At 47.3% G+C, this 26,340-nt stretch overlaps 1 pseudogene; it reads right to left on the bottom strand.

The window, feature by feature from the left end:
- On the bottom strand, positions 1 to 26,117 carry LOC139055700 (uncharacterized; annotated as a pseudogene).
- Between the last annotated feature and the right edge of the window lie 223 nt (positions 26,118 to 26,340).

Here is a 26,340-nt window from a genome sequence, read left to right as displayed (position 1 = left end):
TTAGTGTGTGTGCGTGCTGAAAAGTAGTTGCCTGTTATCGGAAATTACCTGCCGTCGTGCCCGGCTCACGACACTTTCCTGCCATGGCACCTGGCCGTCACTCATGAAGTAGGATGCCATTCTATCCCTTACTTCCAATGCAGCCCTGTAACACAGAAATGCAGGAGATGTTCAACCTTTTCCTTCAGCATATTGTGCCTGTCTGACTGAGGTCACAGTTCTAATGGGCATCCTCATCGCTAGCTGTACCCACTGGCTTTGTTGAAAACATGCACTACGCATGTATTTTTGCACTTTTACAATTCTTAACGCGAACTCTAATGAACAAGATATTATGTCATGTGTTAAATGATCAAGTTAAATCAATTGTTTTGAAGGTTTCGCTGTTTGTTGCTGATGAGGTTCAGTTGCTTTGATGTAAATAAAGCATGAAATGCAAACTATCACTGATTTCATGCCATCATGGAAATAATTACTGAGCAGAGTGGTAACCCTGGTCTGTCCACCTAGGAAGCGCACTACTGTCGTTCCTCCATGCCCCATTTGTGACATTTCTCTCCCAGTCTTCATGATCAACAAATCCAGGATGGTTGTACGTTGTCCTTGAGAACACCGAATCCTTCATTAGAAAATTGTGGAGCGCCACACATGCCCTTACAATGTTCTCAGTGATTTCTTCTGACGCTCGAAAGGGTCTCTTCAGTATTCGCCACCTACTAGCCAGGATACCAAAACTGTTTTCTATGAGCCTCCTTGCACGACTCAGCCGGTGATTAAACACAGCCCTCTTCAAGTACTCGCTGTACTGGCTTACCCTGTAGGCATGAAGAGCTAGAAAAACAAAAGGACAGGGCATTACAAAAACAGCAAACATGTACATACTTCGATGAAAAATGCAATGGCACTAATTTCAAATCATTGAAATAACTGGCAGCTATGCGCACCCGCTGGATCTAACTTGAAAAGAAAAAAACTTCCCTACATCTAATGTCCTCCGAGTGCCTCTTTCCAGTGCGGCCAATTCAAAATACTACATAAACTGATATTGACATGTGTACTTATCTTTATCGGGCGACCACGTTTCGCCGCTTAACAAATGTAATCGCACAGCGAGGGACGCGCCTGCATGTATCCGACGTTTCTGGAAAGTTATCGATGCTTCTACCCGGCTGTCTGTTCTCCCCGAACCTTGTGTTATCTGATTTCATCGCATAACGCGAATGGTGTAGAACTTTGTGGAAGGCACGCGGGTCCGAACGATTAGTCTAGAACATTCGACGACTGCTCCATAAAAGCCGACGCGCTTGACCCGCTGATCAGATTTTCCGACGATCGCCGACAGTGTTCGCCGCTATCGTTGTGCTATAAGTGTAGCCTGTTTTGTGGGCACAGGTTCGCCAAATAAAAGCTAGTTTTGTATACCACCGTACTGCTTCTTTCTTCACCGTCACTACCATGGGACAATATTATAAGGGTTTTATTCATTTTTTGCATGCTTAAGTTGTGCTAAAGAAATGCTACATAGGGATACCTTTGGCTGCATTGCACAACTTGTGATTTTCAGTATATTATCCTCCTGTCAGAAAAACAGGTTAGATAGTGCTGATCCATTTGTCTACAATCATGCAATTAAACCTTATATGTCAACATCACATTTTATTACTGCATCATACTATTGCTTTCACACAAAATGCAACATAACATGTAAATTATCAGTAATAAAAGCATTTTAATACACTCTTATTGCACTGCATACACGAAATTTAGTCCTCTTAACCATTTCTTTTTCCATGCAGAAACTAACCCTTTGCTTGTAAGACTTGCTATGTACATGCATGCAGGCTTGACTGCATTTGTAAATTTTTTGTAGAAATTGTTTGACCATTTTTACGCTATGCATGCATTGCACGAAACTGTATCTGCTATGGAAAACAGTGGCAGCAATAACACAGTACAGCTGCATTTATATTTCATCTCGGCAATCAGAGCAACATGTCAGCGTTAAAAGTAATTGAAGCAACTTACCACGTCGAGGATAAGGCCGCATGAGGTAAGGCTTCAATGTGAAGGCCTCGTCGCCCACCATCAAGTATGGTATTAGTCCCGCTGAGCCCACTGTTGCTGCTGGGGGGATCCCAAATCTGCACTCGCCCAACATGCGCATCAACTTCCTTCTTAACAAAACTCCTACATCGCATTTTCCCCCGTAGTGGCCAACGACCGCATACACAAATCTGAAATAAAGCAAGAAGTTTCAGTGTAGCCCATTTAGCATCTGATGTAGCACATAACTTTCACCTTGCTCCTCCTGAAGTTACTACTGCGTTCAAGTCTCGTAAAATCATTTCTGTGCAGCATTATAGTTTGACTAAATATACATGCCACACACTATCACAACTCAGAGATTACCATCTTAACATCTGCTGCTATTTCTGTCAAACCAAATATGTTTACGGTCAACCTGCGTGAGCAAACCATTGTAATCATACACCTGTCTACGCTATGCTCCTTAATTCGTCATGTAACATACACAAATGAACTGTCCTCCTTTCTTTCAGTGCATACAATAGCACTCTCTTTCAATGAATATAATATACTGTTTTCATGGTTCACAAGAAAAATGCACCATTAACGAGTTAGTTTAACAAAAGTTTTGTTTCGCCATGAATGCAATATACCTATAATGTGCATCGCATGTTGCCATGAGGACTGTGCTGAATGACTTCTTGTAATTGAAGCTTCGTGACCCTGAATTTGCAGGATATTCAATGTTCACATGCTTTCCATCAATACATCCAATGCAGTTGCGAAAATTCCACTGCACAAGCATGTCTGTGGCAATCTGAAAGAGTGATCGGGAGGCAATATAATATGAGGCTGTAACAAAACAGTAGCGTAGTAATGCATAACGCAATCTTTAGTTGTCTTATGCGTTATGAGATGCCGGAGTTCAACACATTTGAAAAGTCGGTATGCAGGGGGCATCGGGAAAGTGAGTAGCATAACAAATGAAGTAAAGAAAGGCAAGCTGGACGCTTGTCAACACTATAAACCCTCTCCGCAGTAACAAAACGGACGGCAGTGCACTTACTTTTTTCCATTCTTCTGCTGTTTGTGGAAATCTTACATAGATCGGCTGAAGTATTTTCCATTATGCAGCACAAGTTTCTCTTACGATCATTCCAGCCGTTGATCGTCCTGTCAGGAAGTTGAACGACAAACTTCTCATTGTCTCGCCGTTTGCGAGAAATCTGAAAAGCGTATTCTCATCACATACGTCTCAAAGGTTAAATGAGGAGGAGGGGGGGGGGTGCTTGCATCACAGTGCTCATCGGGATGTTTTAAACAAGATTTTCCGAGGGACTGCTGATCAGGCACTGTGACGGGACAGTACCGGGTCACGGACATTCGGACGTACCTGACTCTCATGGCAAGTCGATCGTGTGCAGGTATCAACCGCATGAACGGAGTGTCCTGCCGCTCAATCATCGGCCGAACTAGGTGGAGCAGTGTTAGTTAGTTAATCCGGGTTTCATGGCGCCAAAGCGACTAAGGCCATGCTGCGCCAGCCACAAGATATTAAGAATTGAAATGTTAAAGCAGTGCAAGCTGCGTTACTTTAGAGTCTGTGTAAAAAACCAGTTTTTTCTAGAAAACTGAACAAGTCAGTGAAGGGCACTAGCGGTTCATCTCCGAGTATTGAGGCGGGGTGTAAAGGTTTGTGTAAATTGTAGAGATTCTGTAAAAGCTTTTGTCTCTGTGTTTCAATATTTGGACATGTCATAATAATGTGCATTATGGTGAGTGGTCCATGGCATTTCTTGCAGGTTGGCGAGTTTTCGTTTTGAAGTAGAAAATTGTGTGTCAGGTGTGTATGCCCGATTCGAAGTCTACATAGGATCACCTCATAGAAGCGTTGCTGGTGACTGCACGACTTCCATTCTCTAAGCAGGGGTATTATTGTGTGTAACTTGTTATTTGTGGATGAGACCCATTCTAGTTGCCACTTTGATGTCAGGGCCTTATGAATCGCTCGGATACTGTCTTTGTATGGAAGTGCTGTTTATGCTATACCTTCGTGCGCTGCCATAAACGCGCATGCATCTGCTGCTTCATTCCCTGGTATCCCAACATGGCTTGGGACCCAGCAGAATCGTAAGGTTCTTCCGTATTCATTATAGGCCAACATATTTATGATATCACCAAGGAGGGGTTCAGAGGCGGAGTTAAGGTTTAGAGATCTAAGTGCGCTTAACGAATCGGTACATATGACAGCATTCATCTGCTTGTCGCTGGTAATTTTTTTTACTGCCGTCCATATTGCAAAAACGTCGGCGGTAAACACTGAAGAAAAATTATTTATTCGAATGCTATTTTGCCAATTTTTTGTTACGATCCCGACACCTACGTATGCTTGTGTTTTGGAACCGTCAGTGTAAAACTCCGTGTAATTTTTACATTTTTCTTGAACAGCTCTGAACTCTTTTATTATGTGTTCTTGCGGAATGACTTTTTCTTTAGTGTCCAGTCACATAGCTGTGAAAAGTTGTACCATGGTGGCAACCTTGGTGGCCTTTCAGTAACCAGAAAGGCCTCATGAGGGACATCATAATTCTGACAGTATTCTTCGTGTCGTAAGATCAGTGACCGAATCTTGTTTGGTTTGTTTGTGCAGTGTATCCGTGATTTGCACTGTGTTACGTTGCTGTAGCATATATGTTGTGGTGATGACCGAATTCGTAGTACATAGGAAAGTGTGAGTAGTGCTCTGCGTTGCTGTAAGGAAGGCTCATTGCAGTCAACATAAAAACTTTGGACAGGCGATGTTCTGTAGGCACCATTTGCCAGTCGTAGGCCAAGATTATGAACTGGATCGAGTCGGTTGATGTATGACAGCGGCCAAGCTGCGCCATAAACTACACTACCGCAGTCGAGGATGCTATGTACGAGGGACCGCTATATACGTAGTAGGCAAGTTCGGTCAGATCCCCAGTGCTTGTGCGATAGCACCTTGAGGATATTCAATGCTTTATTTGCTTTAATTTTAGTTGTGTTAATGTGGGCCAGGAAGTTCAGCTTTGTGTCAAATGTTACGCCTAAAAATTTCTAGTGTTCTTTGACCGGCAAGGTTGTACCATGCAATGTGAGAACTGGATTGAAGTGTAGCCCTCGTTTCTGGGAGAAGAGAACTGTAACAGTTTTGTCTGTTGAAAAACGGAATCCATTTTTGTCAGCCCATTGCGTAAGGTTATTTATGGTTATTTGTAGTCGTCTTTGGCAAGTGGGTAGACTTGAGGCGCAGCAAGCCACTTGCAGATCGTCGACATATATGGAGTGCATAACAGAAGATGGTATGATCTTATTAACAGAGTTCATTTTGATTATGAAGAGTGTCGTGCTTAGAATACAACCCAGTGGAACGCCATTTTCCTGTGGAAATGTGTGTGAAAGTATTGTGCCGAGACGCACCTGAAATGTCCCATTAGCCATAAAATCAGATAGACGGTTTAGCATTCTGCCACGCACTCCCAAGTCGGCCAGGTCTCTTAAAATTCCATACCGCCACGTGGTATCATACGCTTTCTCTAGATCGAAAAATATTGTGAGACAGTGTTGTTTGTGTAGAAACGCGTTACGTATTTACGTTATTTACGTTACTATATTTACGTTACGTATTTACGTCACGTTACGTTCAAGCCACCAGGATATGATGGCATTCGTCTCAGAGATTTGCACAGGAGCAGGAACGGCAAGAAAGGCGACTTCATAAATTATAGGCCCATTGCAAAACTGTCGTCGATAGCACATATTATGGAAAAGCATGTTGCATACGTTATGTAATCATTCTGTGAAAAATACTCTTTGAACAATGCTGCGCAATTTGGCTTTACAAAAAATAGAAATATGACAACACTTCTCGAAGGATTTTCTGATTATGTTTACAATGCAATAGAAAATAATCACGTTGTGTTAGCCCTATTCCCGGATTTAACGAAGGCTTTTGACACGATAGACCATGCGTTACTACTCGAAAAATTAAGTTCACTTGGTTTCCGCGGTCATGTTAAAAAGTTTTTTAACAGTTATTTTACGAACAGGTTGCAGTGTGTAAAGCTTGATAATACGTACGGACATTTGAAGAATGTTACTTTTGGTTTACCTCAAGGAAGTACACTCGTCCCACTGCTATTTAACGTTTATGTCTGATTTGGATCTATTGCAGACTAAGTCAAAAATATTTCAATACGCTGACGAGACAGCGCTCGCACTTGAAATCACTGACTATTGTAGTGACGTTAAAACGTTTCAGGCAGATATAACTGAAGTAGTTGATTGGTTCTCACAAAATTTCATTTTCTTAAACCTTCACAAAACAAAACTCACATGTTTAAAAAAACAAAAAAAAACAGTTGCCTTAACACAACCACTGTACTTGCACTCATCCCGTTGTTACCCGTGTGATTGCGAAGCCATGAAAATAGAGCGAACAGTTCAATATCTGGGTATCAATTTCGACCAACATCTCACTTGGAACGAGCACATCGTTTACCTCTCTAGAAAGATTAGGGCCGTTGCGGCCGTGTTGTATCACCTTCGGGGGAAATCTCCGCTTCACCTTAGACGAGTAATCTACACAGCATTAGCGGAACCTGTTTTAAAATATGGTATTACATTATATGGAAACTGCTCGGATTATAAGAAGCAAGCATTAAATGTCATACTAAAACGAATCGTGAACAGTATATCTTACGGTACCAAATTACACTCGCTTGACATGAAAGAGAAATACGTTGTGTTAGACATCCTACAGATTCGTGAGCTGTGTTATTTTGTTATTATTATTAAAATGAATATAAAACTCCTGCAAAAAAAAAGATGTTACATTGAGGAAAACAGAACATTGTGTTGGACCACGGGTCTATAGTAATTATGGTAAAAAGATGCGCAATTACTGTGTACCAGCTGTGTTTAATGAAATTCCCGATGATATATGTCTTGCAAGCAGCAAGAGAAAGATGATGACTGGTTTACAAGATTGGTGCGTAAATTTATTGCCTTGTGTATAGTTTTACTTGTTTTGTGTGTTATCCTGTGCTGTCAGATTTATCGGTTATGTCGTGTATAACATGAAATGCATGTATATGAAGTTATTCAGTGAATTTTCTTTACCTTCTCTTCTTGCTTTCGTGAGCACCGAGTGCCTCCAAGCTGGCGTAACCAGCTTACTTGGTAGAGAAAACTTTGCTTCAGCTGTCGTCGTTTCTCCTCTTCCATCAGAGATGGGACGCCATAGACGTTGAACTTGGAGAATAGACTTTATGTACACATTATATACATTGACAGCTATTTACAGTGGGTCTGACGCATCAACTCGACATAGCCGATAGTACATAGCACCGTTCGTACGTCAAGACCCTTGGGTTACACTGGGACCGGCGCCTTAACTCGGCAGAGCCGAAAGTGCAGAGCACCTTTCTTGCGCCCGGAACCCTGGTGAGAGGTCGGGAGCCAGGTTTTAAACCTTCGGTTGCCCCTCCCGAATCCCCTCACGGCAAATCACGACACCCCAGTGACCTGATTGGGTCAACTGGGCTGTCACTCATTGGGCACTCTCTCTCTCACCCTCTCCCTGCGTTCCTCGGAACATTCAGAGAGATAGAGGGAGAGAAAGTAACCACGAAACAACAAATAAACAAATAACATCCCAACCGTTTCGCCTCCGCGACATATATGGAAAAGTCTCCCGACACTTTGAAAAACACTTACGGGGAATGGCCATCTGCGTCGCCCCGTCCTCGCGCCTTATCTAATCCCATCGCGCACTGCGTGCCGCAAAAGTCACCCCTGCCGAGGTGCGCCCACCGATTCACAATGCCGCCTTGTGCATTGTTCGTCTCGCAAAGGCCCGCAAAGCTAAGTGCACCGATGGATTTGTCTCGGTGGCGCCAGCCTACCTTTCAAGAGACTGCGCGTCGGGTCACCGATCCCTCGGGTTATAAGCTGCCGCTTTGTACCCCCCCGGCATGACCATTGACACCCTAACGACGCTTTTCCCGCACGCGTGACAGGTTAAAATGTCCCGACGCGTCGGCGCGGGCTATCTGCCGTCAAAGAGCGTCTCCCGACTCATTAACAAAGCGCCCGGCTGGCTTTACTCCCGGCTAAGCCCGAAAACGGCGACCTCCCCCAATTATAGGAAGGGAAATGACCTCTCAGCGACCATGCCGTTTGGCAACATCCTTTACAAGTCCTCCCTAAGATTCATGTACGCGCTCAAATGCGGGTACCTGAATACTAACAAAACAAAAAGGATGGTGGGAAGAAAGTAAAACAAATGTTACGCTTTCGGCACTAGGATTTCTCTGTCCCTGCCCGGGCGGCCTGAGCTAGCATCGCTCCTCAACAACCGAGCCCCTCTGCGCTAACACTGAATGCAAGCGCACAATGGTCATACAATAACTCTACCTGAACGAAAGGCCGTACAGGCATATAAAATGCAGAAGCACTAACGAATGAAAAAGAACAAAACAATAACAAACACCGAACATGGCTTATGCACAGCATCGCGAGCCACGGTGTCACTATAATGACCGCACACACAAAACAAAAAAAAGACACACACCAGAACAACAAGAACTCCTTGAACGCATGCAATAATGCGACAGGAAAACGCTTATTTCACTGAAGAACACACTTCTTCGCACAGTTCTGTTCTATAGTTCAATAGTTCCGCACGTCACTCTTTTCCGCGCGAGTGTTCACTGCATAGTCCTCCCGTATCTTAACTGCCTCGGAAGCACCGCTGCCTTTACCCAAGCATGCCTTCAACTATGCGATAAGCATCCGACACCTTAAACTAAGGTAAAACATAGGTGGAGTGGAAACCCCTCACCGCTCATACTTAGCCGCCGGGGTCGAATGGTTGATCCCCGCGGCGTGTACGGGTGATCTCGCAGCGCGCTCTGCGACAACCCGTCTGTCGAGAAACGACGGTTCCATCGCGCCACGACAGCTTCGAAAAACTCATGCTCCCCAGCGGCCTGAGGGCACCTGGATTCAGTGCTACGATAGAAACCGCCTGACCAGGCCTGCACGCTCGCCCTTTCGGAGGCATAGAGAATCTAGCCGAGACCTCGGTTGGTTCGCACATGGCGCCCTCATCTGCTTTTCTCAACACCGCAGCTGTCGCCACGTGAACACGGTCGTCAGCGCTTAATTTCAGCACGGCCGTCACTTGTGTCTCGTGAATGGGAGCACAACCATCGCTTGGTCCAGTCATAAATTGAGGATCTTCGAGCGGTACTACATTTACCTCTACTCTCCGAGAGCTCGTCGTGATCCCATCGTGTTTTTGGCCACCACGCGCCTCACGACGACGCTCTACAACGTCGCCATCAGTGGAAACCATTCCACCTGGGGTCTTCTCTTCTTTTGGGACATCTAGTACTTTCACCAGAGTGACGTCGGCCATTGCCAGAACCCGATCGACCACTGATGAGCCCACAGACGATGTAGCTGCCGGCTGCTGCTTTTCTGCAACCTCAGTGCATGCGTGCATCGCAACCGCAGCGCCGCCGCACTCTCGGTCAACACAGCTATCAGCCCCGAATTCGGAGACACTCGAACCACCTGGCTCTCCCTCCACGATCTCCTGACCGGATTTCTCGTCATCGGCCTGGCCGCTTAGCGACACTTCGGGATTAAACCCGCTACTCTCTCTAGCCAACTCAGCCGCAACCGACTGTCGCCGCTGCGCCTCCGCAAGCGAAGCTGAAACGGTAGTTTGTGCAGCTGCGCCGCACTCCCCAGAAAGGCACGCCACTCGCTTCTCGCGGACTACGTCGGGCGCAGGCTTCTCGTTTGCCCTCACAGCTCCTGCGTCCGACGGAACGCCTTCGAGTTCTGGCTGGGCGCCGTCTGCCTTTTGGTCTCTCATTTTCACCACCCCCTCAAAATCGCGCTCGGCTTTAAGCAATTGCCATGCTTCCTCCGACAGGAGGCAATCGGTCCGTGCTGTCAGCTTGTCAGTTAAAGCACACAGCACCGGCACCGACTCATTTACGTCTGCGAAAACGCCACAATCGCGGGACATGGTCAGCGGAACCACGGCGAGTTTCGCCCTCACCTTTTCTCCGAAGGCGGAGGTTAGGCTGATTGTTCCATGCGACTGTACGATCTCTGGCGGCAATACGCTCTCACGCAACACTGTAATTTCCGCTCCCGTGTCTAAAATTGCGTCGATATGTCTATCCTTACAGTCCAGAACAACGGGAATGAGGTCGCTATGCCCAGCTGCTGGCTCTCCTATCGCGACGTGCGCTGCCAAGTTATCACTCTTAGCACTCGGAACCTTCGATGTTTGCTGCCCCGAGCCTAGGGGGCAATTCCACTTCATATGCCCACTAGAGCCGCACGCGAAGCAACTTCTAAACTTTGGTTTTGTCTCCGCGCCTTGACCCTTCCCACCGCCGCGACTACTTTGCGATGCGCCTGGCTTAACACTCTGGCCTTGCGACTCTGCCGTCATTTGTTTCAGCTGCTTCCCTGCGCTGTTTTTGCCAGTAGCCGCGCTACTGCGGACATTCGAGGAGGCGAATGTCCGCAGTAGCGCGGCTAGGTCCGGTGCTTTTAGCCACGTTTTCCCTTCCTGCAGCGTGACGTACCGGAGTGCGTCATCTGACAGGTTTTTCTTCAGTTGGTCTGCAACCAACAGTTTAACGAGCTCCTCAAACGTCGACACGCCTCTCGAGTCAAGGTAGAAGTGCAGGTAACTTTGAAGGCGAGGTGCATAAGGTCTCCATCCTTCATTCATGCGCTTTCCTGACCCCAAGAACCTTTTGAGGTATTCCCCTGCGGAAAGTTTGAGCTCGTCAAGTACTGTTTCCTTGACTTTTGGATACTCTTTATGTTCCGCCGGGCTAAGCCTCGTGGACAAAAACGGAACTTTTTCCGCCACCAACGGGAAAACAATCTGTCCCCAAAACCCCCTCGGCACTTCATATGCTTTCAGGGCGCTCTCAACAGTCTCAAACCATACCGGAGCCTCGGCCTCTGACGGAAATTTGGGAAGCACCCCAGCGAGACATTTAACATAGCGTCTCAGCTCACTGCAGCGATCCTGCACATCGAACGCGTGCCCGCTTTCCCGTGAGCTACCACCTCCGTTCTGCCTAAGTCGCGCAAGCTCCACCTCCAACTCAAGCACTCGGCGCCTATCCGCGAGGCTTCTGAGGTCCATTTCCCTCTGGCTTTCTGGCGCTACAGCCCTAGCTGAGTTGTCCTCGACATTCTCGTGATGATGATGTGTGTTGTTTTGTGGCGCAAGGGCCAGGTTCGGCCAAAGAGCGCCATGACTGGTGGTAGTGTTAATGATGTATTATGGAAGATGTGACTTGGCTGTAAAGTGGCCTAAAAATGGTCGCTGTAAATGCGTAAAATCTATGTACTATAAAATTATGGCGATGAATAATGACTAAGACTGTGAAGATTAAAATCCATCGTAAAAGAATGATGCATTGTTTAAAATATGCGAGACGTTGAATTTCATACAGCACTACAGCCTCGCCAGAGCCCTTGAACCACAAGGGCTTAGAGGCATGTGCTTATTGAAAATAATTATCGCAGCAGCATGCTCTGAAGAGAGGAAGTGCTACGAACGTGTGGGGCTAATAACATGAAACACAACGTCTTCCAAAAAACCTAAGACGGCGTTGGTGTCAAAGAGTGGTTCTGGACCAAGTAACATAACAGGATGAAGGGGGATGTGGTGCCTGTATGCTAAGAGAAAGTGTTTTTTTCTTTCGGGTTCGGCTTCCCGACACTCCAGTAGGACGTGGAGGACGGTCAGCCTCTCCCCGCATCTACCACAGGTTGGTGGCTCGTTTCCCGTGAGTAAGAAGTTGTGTGTGCCAAAAGTGTGTCCTATTCTTAGACGGCAGAATAGGACATCTGTCCTGCGGGATTTTGTTACAGGAGGCCAGAAACCTAATTGTGGCTTTATTACATGCAGTTTATTATTTATTTCTTCGTCCCACATGCGTTGCCAGTGGTTTCGTAGTTTCCTTCTTAAGAAAGGCTTCAGGTCTGTGACAGGGACCGAAGCAGTAGAGTTAGCTGCATGCGATGAGATTGATGTGGCCATCTGGTCTGCTAGAACGTTTCCCTCGATGCCCCCTATGTCCAGGCACCCAGCATATGATCACATGTTGGTTAGATATATATGCTTTGCACAGTGCGGAGTAGAGTTCAACAAATACTGGATTTTTGTGATTACAGAAAGACATCAAGGCCTTCACAACACTGAGGGAGTCCGTATATATAACTGATTTCGGGAGTTGTGATTTGTTTATATGCTTTACGGCCGAGAGCAGTGCGTAGGCCTCAGCCGTAAAGATACTAGTTTCCGGGTGCAGTACGTCGGATTCCGAGAAGTATGGACCGACGGCTGCATAGGACACCCCGTCGTGTGACTTTGATGCGTCGGTGTAGAACTCCGTGCAGGAGTATTTGTGCTGGAGTTCCCGGAAATGCATCTTGATTTCAATCTCTGGAGCATGCTTTGTCACTTCCACGAAAGATATATCACATTGTATGAGCTGCCACTCCCAAGGAGGTAGCAGCTTGGCTGGATGCATTAGGCGAAGCTCAAGGAGTGGAACGTGCATTTCTTCACTAAGCTCCCTCACTCGTAGCGAGAAAGGCTTTCTTACAGAGGGGCGATTATGGAAAAGGGTAGTGCAGGTCATATCGTTAACAGTGTTAAAACATGGATGTTGTTGATTGGATTGTATTGTAAGGAAATATGTAAGGTTGATATAAGTTCTCTGTAGATGGAGGGACCATTCATTTGATTCCGCGTATAAGCTTTGAATCGGGCTCGTTCTGAAAGCACCAGTGGCTAACCGGATACCTAGATGGTGAACAGGATCTAGCATCTTTAGCGCGCTCGGGGCGGCAGAGTGATAAATAACGGCGCCATAGTCTAGTCGCGATCGAATGAGGCTTTTATAGAGATTCATTAAGCACTTCCTGTCACTACCCCATGTAGTCTGAGATAGAAGTTTGATTATGTTCATTGCTTTCAGACATTTTTCTTTTAGATATTTAATGTGGGGGACGAAAGTGAGTCTGTAGTCAAGTATGACACCTAGGAATTTGTGCTCTTTGCTGATAGGTATTCGTTGTCCACAGAGTTCTAAGGAAGGATCCGGAAACAGGCCTCTCTTTCTTGTAAAAAGAACGCAAGAGCTTTTGTTAGGATTGCTCTTAAATCCATGCTTGTCTGCCCACACCGAGACTTTATTCAGGCCATGCTGTACCTGTCTCTCGCAGACTGCGAGGTTACAGGATTTGAAAGCTATTTGAATGTCATCCACGTAGACAGAGTAAAAGATGGCGGGTGGTAATGAAGCACGAAGCGTGTTCATCTTCACGATAAAGAGCGTGCAGCTGAGAACGCCTCCTTGGGGTACACCCGTTTCTTGCGTAAAAGGCCGTGAGAGTGCATTGCCGACTTTTAACCGGAAGGTACGATTTGACAAATAGCTTTTTATTATATTAAGCAAATTACCGTGGATGCCCATTTCTGACAGGTCTCTTAAGATTCCGTAACGCCACGTCATGTCATACGCCTTTTCCATATCGAGAAATATCGATAGGAAGAACTGTTTATGTATAAATGCGTCCCGGATATTTCCTTCAACACGTACGAGATGATCGGTTGTGGACCGCCCTTCTCGGAAGCCTCACTGATACGGATCAAGCATTTTGCTCATTTCAAGGAAATGGATGAGTCGCCGATTAATCATTTTTTTCAATACCTTACAAAGGCAACTCGTGAGGGCGATCGGGCGGTAACTTGCCACTAAGGAAGGATCTTTGCCTTGTTTTAAAACAGGAACCACAATGGCTTCTTTCCATGCAGTTGGGAGGTATCCTGCAGCCCAAATGGTGTTGAAAAGTGTGAGTAGTGTAACTTGGGTATCACTGGGTAGGTTTTTGATCATTTCATACATGATTCTGTCTGATCCCGGTGCAGAGCTCTTGCATGAGCTCAAGGCAGCTCTGAACTCGGCAATACTGAAAGGGCAGTTGTACGATTCATTCTGTAGACATTTTCTTTTGAGTGGCTTACATTCTTCTATTTGTTTATACTTTAGGAAGGGTTTCGAATAATGTTTTGAACTTGACACACTCTCAAAGTGTTCGCCAAGTGAGTCTGCCTGATGTTGCAGCGTATCACCCTGTGTGTTTACCAGAGGGAGTGAATATGTTTGTCTGCGTCTAATTCTATTTACGCGGTTCCAGACTTTCGCCTCATCTGTAAACGAGTTGATGTTCGATAAAAACTTTTGCCAACTCTCTCTTTTGGCCTGTCGGCGGGTTCTCCTGCCTTGAGACTTAACTTTCTTGAAGTTAACAAGATTCTCTGCAGTGGGCGAAGCACGTAGCAACCCCCACGCCTTGTTTTGATTCCTACGTGCGACTCTACATTCATCATTCCACCACGGGACATGCCTTTTGCATGCCGAGCCACTTACTTCACGTATGCATTTACTTGCGGCATCCATTATGAAGGCTGTGAAGTATTCCACAGCAGCATCGATTTCTAAAGAACACATGTCATCCCATGATATACTAGTTAAATTTCGGGACATTCTCGTCTCCCATCTCACTCATCATGGGGTGATTTCTCCTGTCAGGGTTCAAGTGAGCAAACCTCGAATTCATACAATACTATACGACTAGGCAGCGGTACCCCCGAGGTGTAAGGGCGAGAGGACTCACCACTTGCTGAGATGCTGCTGGTCGCCGCTGCCACGCCTTGCCCGTTGCAGAGTCGGCACCGTCGGTCGCACCAAAGTTCCTATGTCCTCACGGGACCTTGCTTGAAGTGGAGACGGCCAGGAACCGTCGATGCCCTTGGATTGACAGCTTGCTTCGCCTCAGCTGCGGATTTTCTTGCCCAGGCCGAAGTCCGATGTCGTTGCCGGATTGCTTCTTGCAGTCTCTGGCGAACTTCCTCGCTGTCTGCGACGCTTCAGTCGGAATGCAGAGCGTTCCTTGTCGTCGACTGTTTCGATCCTGTCCAGACTGCGCCAGTGAATTTTCTTTACCTTCTCTTCTTGCTTTCGTGAGCACCGAGTGCCTCCAAGCTGGCGTAACCAGCTTACTTGGTAGAGAAAACTTTGCTTCAGCTGTCGTCGTTTCTCCTCTTCCATCAGAGATGGGACGCCATAGACGTTGAACTTGGAGAATAGACTTTATGTACACATTATATACATTGACAGCTATTTACAGTGGGTCTGACGCATCAACTCGACATAGCCGATAGTACATAGCACCGTTCGTACGTCAAGACCCTTGGGTTACACTGGGACCGGCGCCTTAACTCGGCAGAGCCGAAAGTGCAGAGCACCTTTCTTGCGCCCGGAACCCTGGTGAGAGGTCGGGGAGCCAGGTTTTAAACCTTCGGTTGCCCCTCCCGAATCCCCTCACGGCAAATCACGACACCCCAGTGACCTGATGGGGTCAACTGGGCTGTCACTCATTGGGCACTCTCTCTCTCACCCTCTCCCTGCGTTCCTCGGAACATTCAGAGAGATAGAGGGAGAGAAAGTAACCACGAAACAACAAATAAACAAATAACATCCCAACCGTTTCGCCTCCGCGACATATATGGAAAAGTCTCCCGACACTTTGAAAAACACTTACGGGGAACGGCCATCTGCGTCGCCCCGTCCTCGCGCCTTATCTAATCCCATCGCGCACTGCGTGCCGCAAAAGTCACCCCTGCCGACGTGCGCCCACCGATTCACAATGCCGCCTTGTGCATTGTTCGTCTCGCAAAGGCCCGCAAAGCTAAGTGCACCGATGGATTTGTCTCGGTGGCGCCAGCCTACCTTTCAAGAGACTGCGCGTCGGGTCACCGATCCCTCGGGTTATAAGCTGCCGCTTTGTACCCCCCCCCCCCCCCCGGCATGACCATTGACACCCTAACGACGCTTTTCCCGCACGCGTGACAGGTTAAAATGTCCCGACGCGTCGGCGCGGGCTATCTGCCCTCAAAGAGCGTCTCCCGACTCATTAACAAAGCGCCCGGCTGGCTTTACTCCCGGCTAAGCCCGAAAACGGCGACCTCCCCCAATTCTAGGAAGGGAAATGACCTCTCAGCGTCCATGCCGTTTGGCAACATCCTTTACATATTCTTTTAGAAGATTCTCCACCTGCTGCCTGACCCAACAAGCACAACATGCTTAGGCAGGTCAGAATTTGTGTATTTGTATGCTGTATTGACAAATAAACTTTGAAACTTTGAATTTCATGTTCTAGTCGTACGAGCTGGTCAGTTGTCGAGCAGCCCTTTCTCTATCCGCACTGGTGCACATCTATTAGATTCCTTGATTCAAGGATGAATGTGAGCCTTATGTTTATGATACTCTCGTAGGATTTGGCTAGACAGCTTGTTAAGGCAATGGCCTGTAGCTGCTTGGGGACGTTGTGGATTTACCTGATTTCAAAAAAGGCACAATTAGTGCATTTTTCCAGTCTGTGGGCATTACTCTAGATTCCCAGATCTTGTTGAAAAATTTAAGAAGTGTTTCTGCTGATGCTTGAGAGAGGTGTGCCAACATTGTGTAGTGGACACGGTCAAGACCTGTTGCTGTTTTGTTACTGGCAGAGAGAACCCTGTTCAATTCTTGCATTGTGAGGACGTCATTATAAGGTTCATTTGCAGCCCCAGTAGTGGGCAGTCTCTGTTTCTCCGCCGACATTTCATATTTTAAGAAATCAATTGAGTAGTTTGCTGAGCTGGAGACCTTGTAAAAATTTTCGCTTAATAAGTTGGCCTGGTCCTGCAGTGTTGTTTGTGTGCCTGGACATGTGAGTAGTGGTATTGTGTATGATATGTACTCTTCTCTAAACGTCCTTACCTGGTCCCGCATTCGTTTTGACGTGACCGTATTATTAATTGAAGATACATATTTTTTGCCATGAAGATTGCTCTGCTTGTCTTCGAATAAATCGTGCTTTGGCTTTGGCCTGTTTGAAATTTAAAAGGTTGCTATAAGTGGGGTACCTACGTAGGATTCCCCAGGCCTTATTTTGTTTCTTTTTGGCTTCGGTACACTCGTTCGTCCACCAGGGATTTAACCTTTTGTGTACAATACCGGGTGACTGAGGTATTGCCTTTTCTGCTGCAGAGATTATGACATCAGTGATTTTTTTATTAAGTTCATCAATGCTTAGTTCTTGTGAAAAGACAACTTCTAGTTTCGCGTTTTCCGTAAAAAGCGGCCAGTCAGCGAGCTGTAATTTCCACTGGCGTGGCCTAGTGACTAAGGTTGGTGGTGACGATAAAAATTTGACGATTGCGGGCAAGTGGTCACAGCCATAAGACTTGTCGATGGTTTCCCATTTAAGATCATTAAAAAGAGACGGTGAGCAAAAAGCTAAATCTAAAGAACTAAAAGTACGGGAAGTCGGTGAAAAGTATGTCGGTGCACCTGAATTTAAAAGGCAGATATCATTTGATAGAATAAAACCTTCAACCATTTGCCCCTTTGGTCAGTTTTCATGCTACCCCAAAGAGTACCGTGCGCATTAAAATCCCCCACTAAAACAAATGGCTCCGGTAATTGACCTGTTATGTTTTCTAAATGTTTAGTGGTAAAATGCGTGTGGGGTGGGATATACGGCGAGCAAATGGTGATGGTATTGTGAGTTATAACAGTGAAAGCAACGGCGTATATGTGACTGGTAATCGGAACTTCTATAACTGCAATACCGCCCTGCACAACAATGGCTACACCACCCGAAAGCCGGTTCATCTGATGGATGGATGGATGTGTATTGTTTAGTGGCGCAAGGGCCAGGTGTGGCCAAAGAGCGCCATGACTGATAATGATGTGTTAAACGCTGATTGGTGAGTTACGATGGTGGGATGTGACATGGCTGTAAAGTGGCCTAAAATCATTCCGTATCATAAAAGCGTAAAATGATATATAATATAAAATTATGATAGTGATACATATAGTTGTCTATGGATCTAGTACGCGTGATAAGTGATCGTGGAGCTAAAATGCAAGAATGTGGACATATCACCTGAGCCTCCGGGAGGCCTTTGAGCCCAAAGGCTGGGAGGCAGGCGCTTTCTATTAATGCAGTTACCGCAGCAGAAACCTCAGTTAAGAGGCTATGCTATGGATTTCCTGGTGATATAACATGAAAACTACGTACATCTCTTAAAAATTCGAACAACGACTGATATTTAAAAAGAGGTTCTATACCTATGAACATTTGAGGATGAAGCGGAATTCGCTGCCGATGTGGGAATGGAAAATGCTTTTTCCTATTAGCGTCTAATTCACTGCATTGCAGCAGGATGTGAATCACGGTAAGTGGCTCACCACATTTATCACACATGGGTGGATCGCCACCGGACAAGAGGTATGCGTGTGTGCTGTATGTGTGTCCTATCCTGAGTCTGCAAAGTGTTACCTCTGTGTGGCGGTTCTTTGATACCGGTGGCCAGTTGCCAATATACGGCTTGATAACATGTAGTTTATTTTCTGTTTGTTTGTCCCACAAGCACTGCCAGAAAGCCCTTAGCTTTTTTCTTATTGAGGGCTTGAGGTCCATTACAGGGACAGTCGTGGAAGTGTTGGAAGCGTTCGCGTTGACGGATGTGGCTAGCTCGTCAGCCAACACGTTTCCCTCTATCTCTCGGTGCCCCGGCACCCAGCATACGACGATATGCTGTTTGGACTGATAGGTTGTGCATAATGCTGAGTAAAGAGATAGAATTACAGGGTTTTTATATTTCCGGACAGTTTTCAAAGAATTTACAACACTCAAAGAGTCTGTGTATATAACTGCCTTTGGGATATTAAATTCATTAATGTGTTTAACGGCAGCCAATATCGCGTAGGCCTCTGCTGTGAAAATACTTGTGTTAGGGTGCAGAACACCGGCATCTGAAAAGGATGGACCGACCGCTGCGTAAGATACGCCAAAATTACACTTCGATGCGTCTGTAAAGAATTCAGGAGAGGAGTATTTGTGCTGTAATTCGAGGAAGTACATTCGTATATGCGCGACAGGCGCGTGCTTTGTGACAGCTACGAAAGATGTATCACAGTCTATTGGTTGCCACTGCCACGGCGGGGGCCGTATAGCAGGAGACATAAGGTGGTATTCAAGCAGTGGAACCCTTGTTCCTTCAGCCATGTCTCTAACACGCATGGAGAAAGGCTGTGCCACTCTGGGCCGGTTGCGGAAAAGTTGGCAACTGGACAAATCGTTTAGGGTGTAATACGCGGGATGCTGACTGTTTACGTTCACTCTAAGAAAATACATGAAAGACGAATATGTTCTCTGCAGATGCAGTGACCACTCATCCGATTCAACGTACAGACTTTCCACTGGGCTTGTTCTAAAGGCGCCTGTGGACAGGCGAATTCCTAAGTGGTGGACAGGGTCAAGCATCTTTAGAGCAATTGGAGTAGCCGACTGGTAAACTATGGCTCCATAGTCTAGTCGTGTGCGTATGAGGCTTTTGTACAAGTACAAGAGGCACTTTCTATCACTGCCCCAGGTTGTGCGTGAGAGCACCTTTAAGATATTCATTGTTTTCATGCACTTGTCTTTAAGATATTTTATGTGCTGTACAAAGGTTAGTTTCGCGTCTAAAATTATGCCTAAGAATTTATGTTCCCTGTTTACGGGCAGACGCTCACCATGCAACACAATTTCAGGATCAGGGTGCAGGCCTCTTTTTCTAGAGAAAATGACACAGGTGCTTTTCTGTGGGTTCAGTCTGAACCCGTTCACATCAGCCCATTTGGAGACCCTGTTAAGACAAAGCTGGATCTGTCGCTCACAGATTGCAAGAGAACTTGATTGAAAACCCATCTGCACATCGTCAACATACGTCGAATAGAAGATGTTATGTGGTATGTCTAGACGAAGAGAGTTCATTTTTACTATAAAGAGTGTGCAGCTGAGCACCCCGCCCTGCGGCACTCCAGTTTCCTGTACAAATTTCTGTGACAGAACAGTGCCCACTCGAACACGGAATGTCCGATTCGACAGATAACTTTCGATAACATTGAACATATTTCCGTGTATACCTAACTGTGAGAGGTCTCTCAAAATCCCAAACCGCCACGTTGTATCATAGGCTTTCTCCATATGTAAGAATACTGATAAGAAAAACTGCTTATGGACAAAAGCTTCACGGATACGTGCCTCGATACGTATGAGATGGTCAGTGGTGGATCGACCCTCCCGAAACCCGCACTGGTATGGGTCCAGCAATTTGTTTGATTCTAGGAAGTGTAGCAGGCGACAGTTAATCATTTTTTCGAATACTTTGCATAGGCAACTTGTTAATGCTATAGGCCTGTAACTCGATACAGAGGAAGGATCCTTTCCGTGTTTTAGGATTGGAATTACAATAGCCTCCTTCCAAACAGAGGGGATCTCGCCGGAAGACCAAATAACGTTGTATAGGTAAAGGAGGGTTTTCTGTGTTTCGGATGGTAGTTGTTTTAACATCTCATATATTACGCGGTCTGAACCTGGGGCGGATGTATTACAACAGTTTAGTGCTGCCTGAAGTTCTGCTATACAGAATGGATCGTTGTACGCAGCACTTTTAGCAGATTTTCTTTCTAATTTTTGCTGTTCTATTTGTGTTTTGTATTTTAGGAAGGTTTCAGAGTAGTGTGAAGAGCTCGATATGTATTCAAAATGTGCACCGAGAAAGTTGGCTTGGTCTTCAAGGCTTTCTCCGTGGCTATTTACTAGAGGTAAGGAATACGTTTGTTGCCCATTAACTTTCTTCACTCTGTTCCAGACTTTTGTCTCATCTGTGTAGGAGTTGATGCTTCATATGAACTTCGTCCAACTCTCTCGTCTCGCTTGTCGGCGCGTTCTCCTTGCCTGGGATTTGACATGTTTAAAATTTTCCAGGTTTTCAGCAGTTGGAGAATCGCGAAATATCGCCCACGCTTTGTTCTGGTTCCTCCGTGCTTGCCTGCATGCATCGTTCCACCAGGGAACACGCCGTTTGGAACTCATGCCGCTCACTTGAGTGATACATTTGCATGCGGCATCAAGTATAAAAGCTGTAAAATATCTAACAGCGTCATCTATGGTTATACCGGACATCTCAGTCCAAGTCATATGTGTAAGAGTTCGGTATTGTTCCCAATCGGCTGAGTCAACCTTCCACCGAGGGACCTGCGGGGGAAGTTGATCTTCTTTCGGGGTTGTTAGGATTATTGGGAAGTGGTCACTCCCATACGGGTTGTTAAGCACGTTCCATTTAAAATAGGGTAAAAGCGTCGGCGATAAAATGCTAAGATCTATGGCAGAGTATGACTTGTTGGACAGGTTAAAATATGTGGGCTCCTTCGTGTTCAGCAGACATGTTCCAGAGGAAAAAAGCACCTGTTCAATGACGCGACCTCGCGCATCACAGCGTGAATCGCCCCACAAAGTACTGTGTGCATTAAAATCACCAAGAATAAAATAGGGGTCCGGGAGCTCATCTATTAATGACTCTAAGTCGCGTCTGTGAAGGTGATGATGTGGTGGTATATACAGAGAACAGATTGTAATGAGTTTATTTAAAAGTACGGCTCGAACGGCCACGGCCTCAAGGGCCGTTTGGAGCTTTAAATGCTGACATGCTATACTTTTGTCAGCAATAATGGCTACACCGCCAGATGCTGCGACAGCATCCTCGCGGTCTTTGCGAAACGTAACATACTTTCGGAGAAAGTTTGTGTGTATAGATTTGAAGTGTGTTTCCTGTAAACACAGCACTTTTGGATTATGTTTGTGGATGAGTTCTTGCACATCATCAAGGTTTCTAAGGAGACCTCTGACGTTCCACTGAATTATTTGTGTATCCATTTTTATAGTAAATTGGTGCTGTGCTTACGGAAACGGCAGTGATGCCTTAGATTACAGAGCTCTTTCGAGGCCCTGTAACCGGGGTTTTGCCCTTTCTGGAGCGTTCAAGGGAGCCTCGCCGCTCCTTAGGCGTTTGGTGCGCCTTGAGGACATGTGTAGTGTCCATTGCCTCTAGTGAGGCTCCGGACACGTGCTCTTGCGAGCGAGAAGTTTTCAGAGAGAGTCCCACCTTGGAGGGCAAGACCCTTGCGCCCACCAGCCCGGCGGTCGATGGGGCATTTTGAGGAATTTGGGTGCGCCGGCTGTTGCCAGCACTAGAAGGGCCGGGGGAGGGTGGGGCAGCCTCGGCTGCACCCACCTTCGGGGTCAGTGGCCCCGTCTGCTGGGTAGGCGGAGCAGCGCTAGCTGCAACCGCCGCGGGGGCAGATGGCGTAACTGCCGACTCACGGCTTGTGGGTCGGACAGCCGCCGGAGGCCGTTGTGACGCTGCCCCTTGACGCGCCACTTCGGCAAAGCTGGCCTTAGGAAGGTATGCAACCCGCCTGCGTGCCTCTTTGAATGATATGCTTTCTTTTACTTTGATTGTGACTATTTCTTTTTCTTTCTTCCAAGACGGGCATGACCGCGAGTATGCGGCATGCTCGCCATCACAGTTTACACAGTGGAAAGCATTCTCACAAGATTCAGAGGAGTGTTCGTGCGCGCTGCATTTCGCACAAGCCTGGCGGCCTCGGCAGCTCTGCGAACTGTGGCCAAAACGCTGACACTTGAAACATCGGAGGGGATTTGGCACGTATGGTCTCACACGGAGCTTGATGTACCCGGCCTCGATTGACTCGGGCAAGACACTTGAATTGAAGGTGAGTATTAGGTGTTTGGTCGCAAGTTCTTTTCCATCTCGCCTCATCTTAATTCTTTTGACATTTATAACATTCTGTTCGCTGAAGCCCTCCAAGAGCTCAGCCTCAGTGAGCTCCAGCAAATCATCGCCCGAGACAACGCCGCGGGAGGTATTCATCGTGCGGTGCGGGGTTACAACTACTTGGGTCTCCCCAAATGATACTAGCTGTGGCAGCTTCTCAAATTGCTTCTGGTCGCGGAGCTCCAAGAGGAGGTCACCGCTAGCCATCCTTGACACCTTATATCCTGGACCAAAAACTTCGGTAAGGGACTTAGATACTAGGAAAGGGGAGATTGTTCGTACTTGTTTAGCTGGTTTTTCTGCGTGGATTACATGAAAACGAGGAAAATTGTGGACTTGGCGTCCGAAAAACTGAAAGACCTCTTCGGTGCGCCCTCTTTTCTGAGGGCGATCAGGGAGTTTAGGAAAAGCGTTTTCCATATGTACAGTTGGGTTTTCGGCCGCGATGCCGACCACCCACCATGGAGCCCAACAGTGGGACGTGACAGGAGCTCCTGCTATAGAAACCCTGCCGACGCCAGCCGTACATCGCTGCTATAACCAAATACAGCATAACCAAGGCTGGCTAGCTACACAAGGTTAACCCTTGCCGCCGGGAAACTAGGAAGTGAGGAGAAGTGATGAGAAGACAGGAGAGATGTAAAAGACGAGAGAGAAAGACGAAGATTGGAGAGGAGGACAGGAAAAGGCGACTGCCGATTTCCCCCGGGTGGGTCAGTCCGGGGGTGCTGTCTATGTGAAGCGGAGGCCAAAGAGGTGTGTTGCCTCCGCCGGGGGGCCTTAAAGGTCCAAACACCCAGCATCGGCTCAACCCCCAGGATCCCCTTTTCCCCAGACACGGCTAAGCCGCGCACGGCTACACGCGGGAGGGTCCAACCCTCATGTGCTCGGGTCCGTGGTGTCGCAACACACCAAACGCCTGCTGACGCAGACGCCCCTGCGGGGCCGGTTCATCTGAGTACGGTCGCGCCGTACAACAGTGAAACCTTTTAAAATATGTGTTTTTCACTTAGGTTTGTTTCCTGTAAGCATAAGGCCACAGGAGAGAAGTTAAATAACAGGTCTTTATTGTCACCTAAGTTATGTAAAATACCTCTACAATTCCAGTGAATAATAAAGGCCATTATGGAATTGAAGGGTAAAAAATGGCTTTAACAATTGAATAGGAGATAGGAAAGATATTAGGTGACGTTGATCTCAGGAAGGGTGATACAAAGGAGCGATAACCTTCAGGTTATCGCCTTCTTATTTTGGTGGTTATTGGGATCTTGTCCCTCTTACCGCGCTCAAGAGAGCGCTTGTCCTTCGGTGTCAATGACACCGGGGTTTTTGTATCTACCTCCATCGCTCTCTCTGTGGCGCTGTAGGACCGAGAATTTGGCGCCGAGACACGTGTCTCGGGCCTCGGAGTACGGTTGGTCTTAGGACCCTGCGGGACTGGTGTCTGCATGGTCTGTGAAGACGATGGAGCAGCGTCGGCTGCTTCTATCACGGGGGCGGGAGGAGTCACTGCGGCAACACTGCGCGTGGGCTCGGAGGACTCCGGAGGCCTCTGTGACTCTGCCCCCGCCTGCTTCACATCGGCATAACTTCTTCGCGAAAGGTATGATAGCCGCTTCCTGGCTTCAAAGAACGAAATTTTTTCTTTCATAGTTAGTGCAACGATTTTCTTTTCCTTTTTCCAGCATGGGCAAGACCGCGAGCAGGCTGGATGGTCTCCTTTACAGTTATTACAATGTGGGGAAGAAGTGCAGTTTTCAGATTGATGATCATTTGAGCTGCATTTAGCACAGGTTGTTTGGCCTCGGGATGCATGTGAAGCATGTCCGAACCTTTGGCACTTGAAACACTGTCTTGGGTTTGGGATATATGGTCTGACGTTTATTTTTACGTGCCCCGCATCCAGAGAGGTAGGCATTATGCTTGTTCTAAATGTAAGCATGCCATGCTTTGTTGAGGTCTCTTGGCCATTTCTGCGGATGACTACTCTTTGTACTTTTGTCACGTTTTGCTCCTGGAAACCCTCAAGGAGTTCCTCATCATTCAGGCCAGTAAAGTCTACCTCTGATATTACTCCCCGGCTTGTGTTCAGTGTTCTATGTGGTGGAATTGTCACTGTGGCGTCGCCTATGCTGGTAAGTTCAGACAGCTTATCTGCTTGATCTTTGTTATTCACTTCTAGGAGGAGGTGCCCGCTAGACATTTTGGAGGCTTTGTATGCCGGTCCAATTTTATCTTTCAGGCATTTGGCTACCAGGAATGGTGAGAGCTTTCTAACAGGCGTGTTGCTTTCACTGTGTACTACATATTACTTGGGGAAAGACGGAGCGTTGCTCCGAAAGGAAAACTGGAATGGTACTTCAGTGCGGCACCTCTTCAGACGCCGATCATAAACAACGGAGGCTTGCGCTGCCATAGGAAAGTGTGTGTGTGTTCGGCAAGAGCGCCGGCCGCCCACCACGGAACCCAACGAGGGGACGCGGCAGAGCTTGCGTCCAAGCCTGCACGACGCCAGCCATACGCCGTCACTATAACCAAATATGGTGTACCCAAGGTAGGATAGCCACACAAGGTTAACCCTTGCCGCCGTGGAGGAAGGAATAAACGGAAGAGAAAAGAAGACAGGAAAGATCAAAAAGTGAGAGATAAAGACGAAGACTTACGGAGAGAGAGACAGGAAGAGGCGACTGCCGATTTCTCCCGGGTGGGTCAGTCCGGGGGTGCCGTCTACGTAAAGCAGAGGCCGAAGAGGTGTGTTGCCTCAGCCGGGAGGCCTTAAAGGTCCGAACACCCGGCATCGGCTCAACCCCCAGGATCCCCCTTTCCCCGGACACGGCTAAGCCGCGCACGGTTACACGCGGGAGGGGCCAACCCTCGTGTGCTCTGGTACGTGGTGTCGCAACACACCAAACGCCTGCTTACGCAGACGCCCCTGTGGGGAGGTGGAGGAGTGTGTCGAACGAGCTCGGCGGCATCCACAGGAAACTATAATCAAGAATCAAAGACAACATCACTATCACATCACACACACGGCACAATACGCGTTTAAAAAGGTTGTAATCACTCACTCTTGGAAGAAGACTTCATCTTGGGCGCACAGCCGGGGAAGCAAAGCATTCGCTTGCCCCTCAACGTCTCGGTAGCGCCAGCAGGGGTGCACCCACAACCTTCGCCTGCATGCCTTTCGCGCGCGCCGCCGTCGCAACAACAGAGAACACACAATGACCAAAACGCTCATCGTAGTCAGAACATCGTCGTTTCCATCTGCCATTGCAGGATTCAAAGCGATCAGCGCGGTAGAAGACGAGTGACGAGGAGCTGGTGTGCTGTCTGCCAACGTAGCAAGAAAAAAGCGCGCGAAAACCGCGAAATCGCGCCTATGCTAGCACAGTTCGAGACAAGGCGAGATCAGCGCTGCCACGTGACTCCGCGGCGGCCGCCGCGCGCACAACCAATGTGGCCTCTCTGCGGCGCGGCGTTCTTGCCACCGGCGG

The sequence above is a fragment of the Dermacentor albipictus genome, chromosome 2 (genome assembly GCF_038994185.2).
Source record: "Dermacentor albipictus isolate Rhodes 1998 colony chromosome 2, USDA_Dalb.pri_finalv2, whole genome shotgun sequence".
NCBI classification, from domain to species: domain Eukaryota; kingdom Metazoa; phylum Arthropoda; class Arachnida; order Ixodida; family Ixodidae; genus Dermacentor; species Dermacentor albipictus.
The sequence above is the reverse complement of the archived record's forward strand: the minus strand, read 5'-3'. Positions and strand labels throughout refer to the sequence as shown.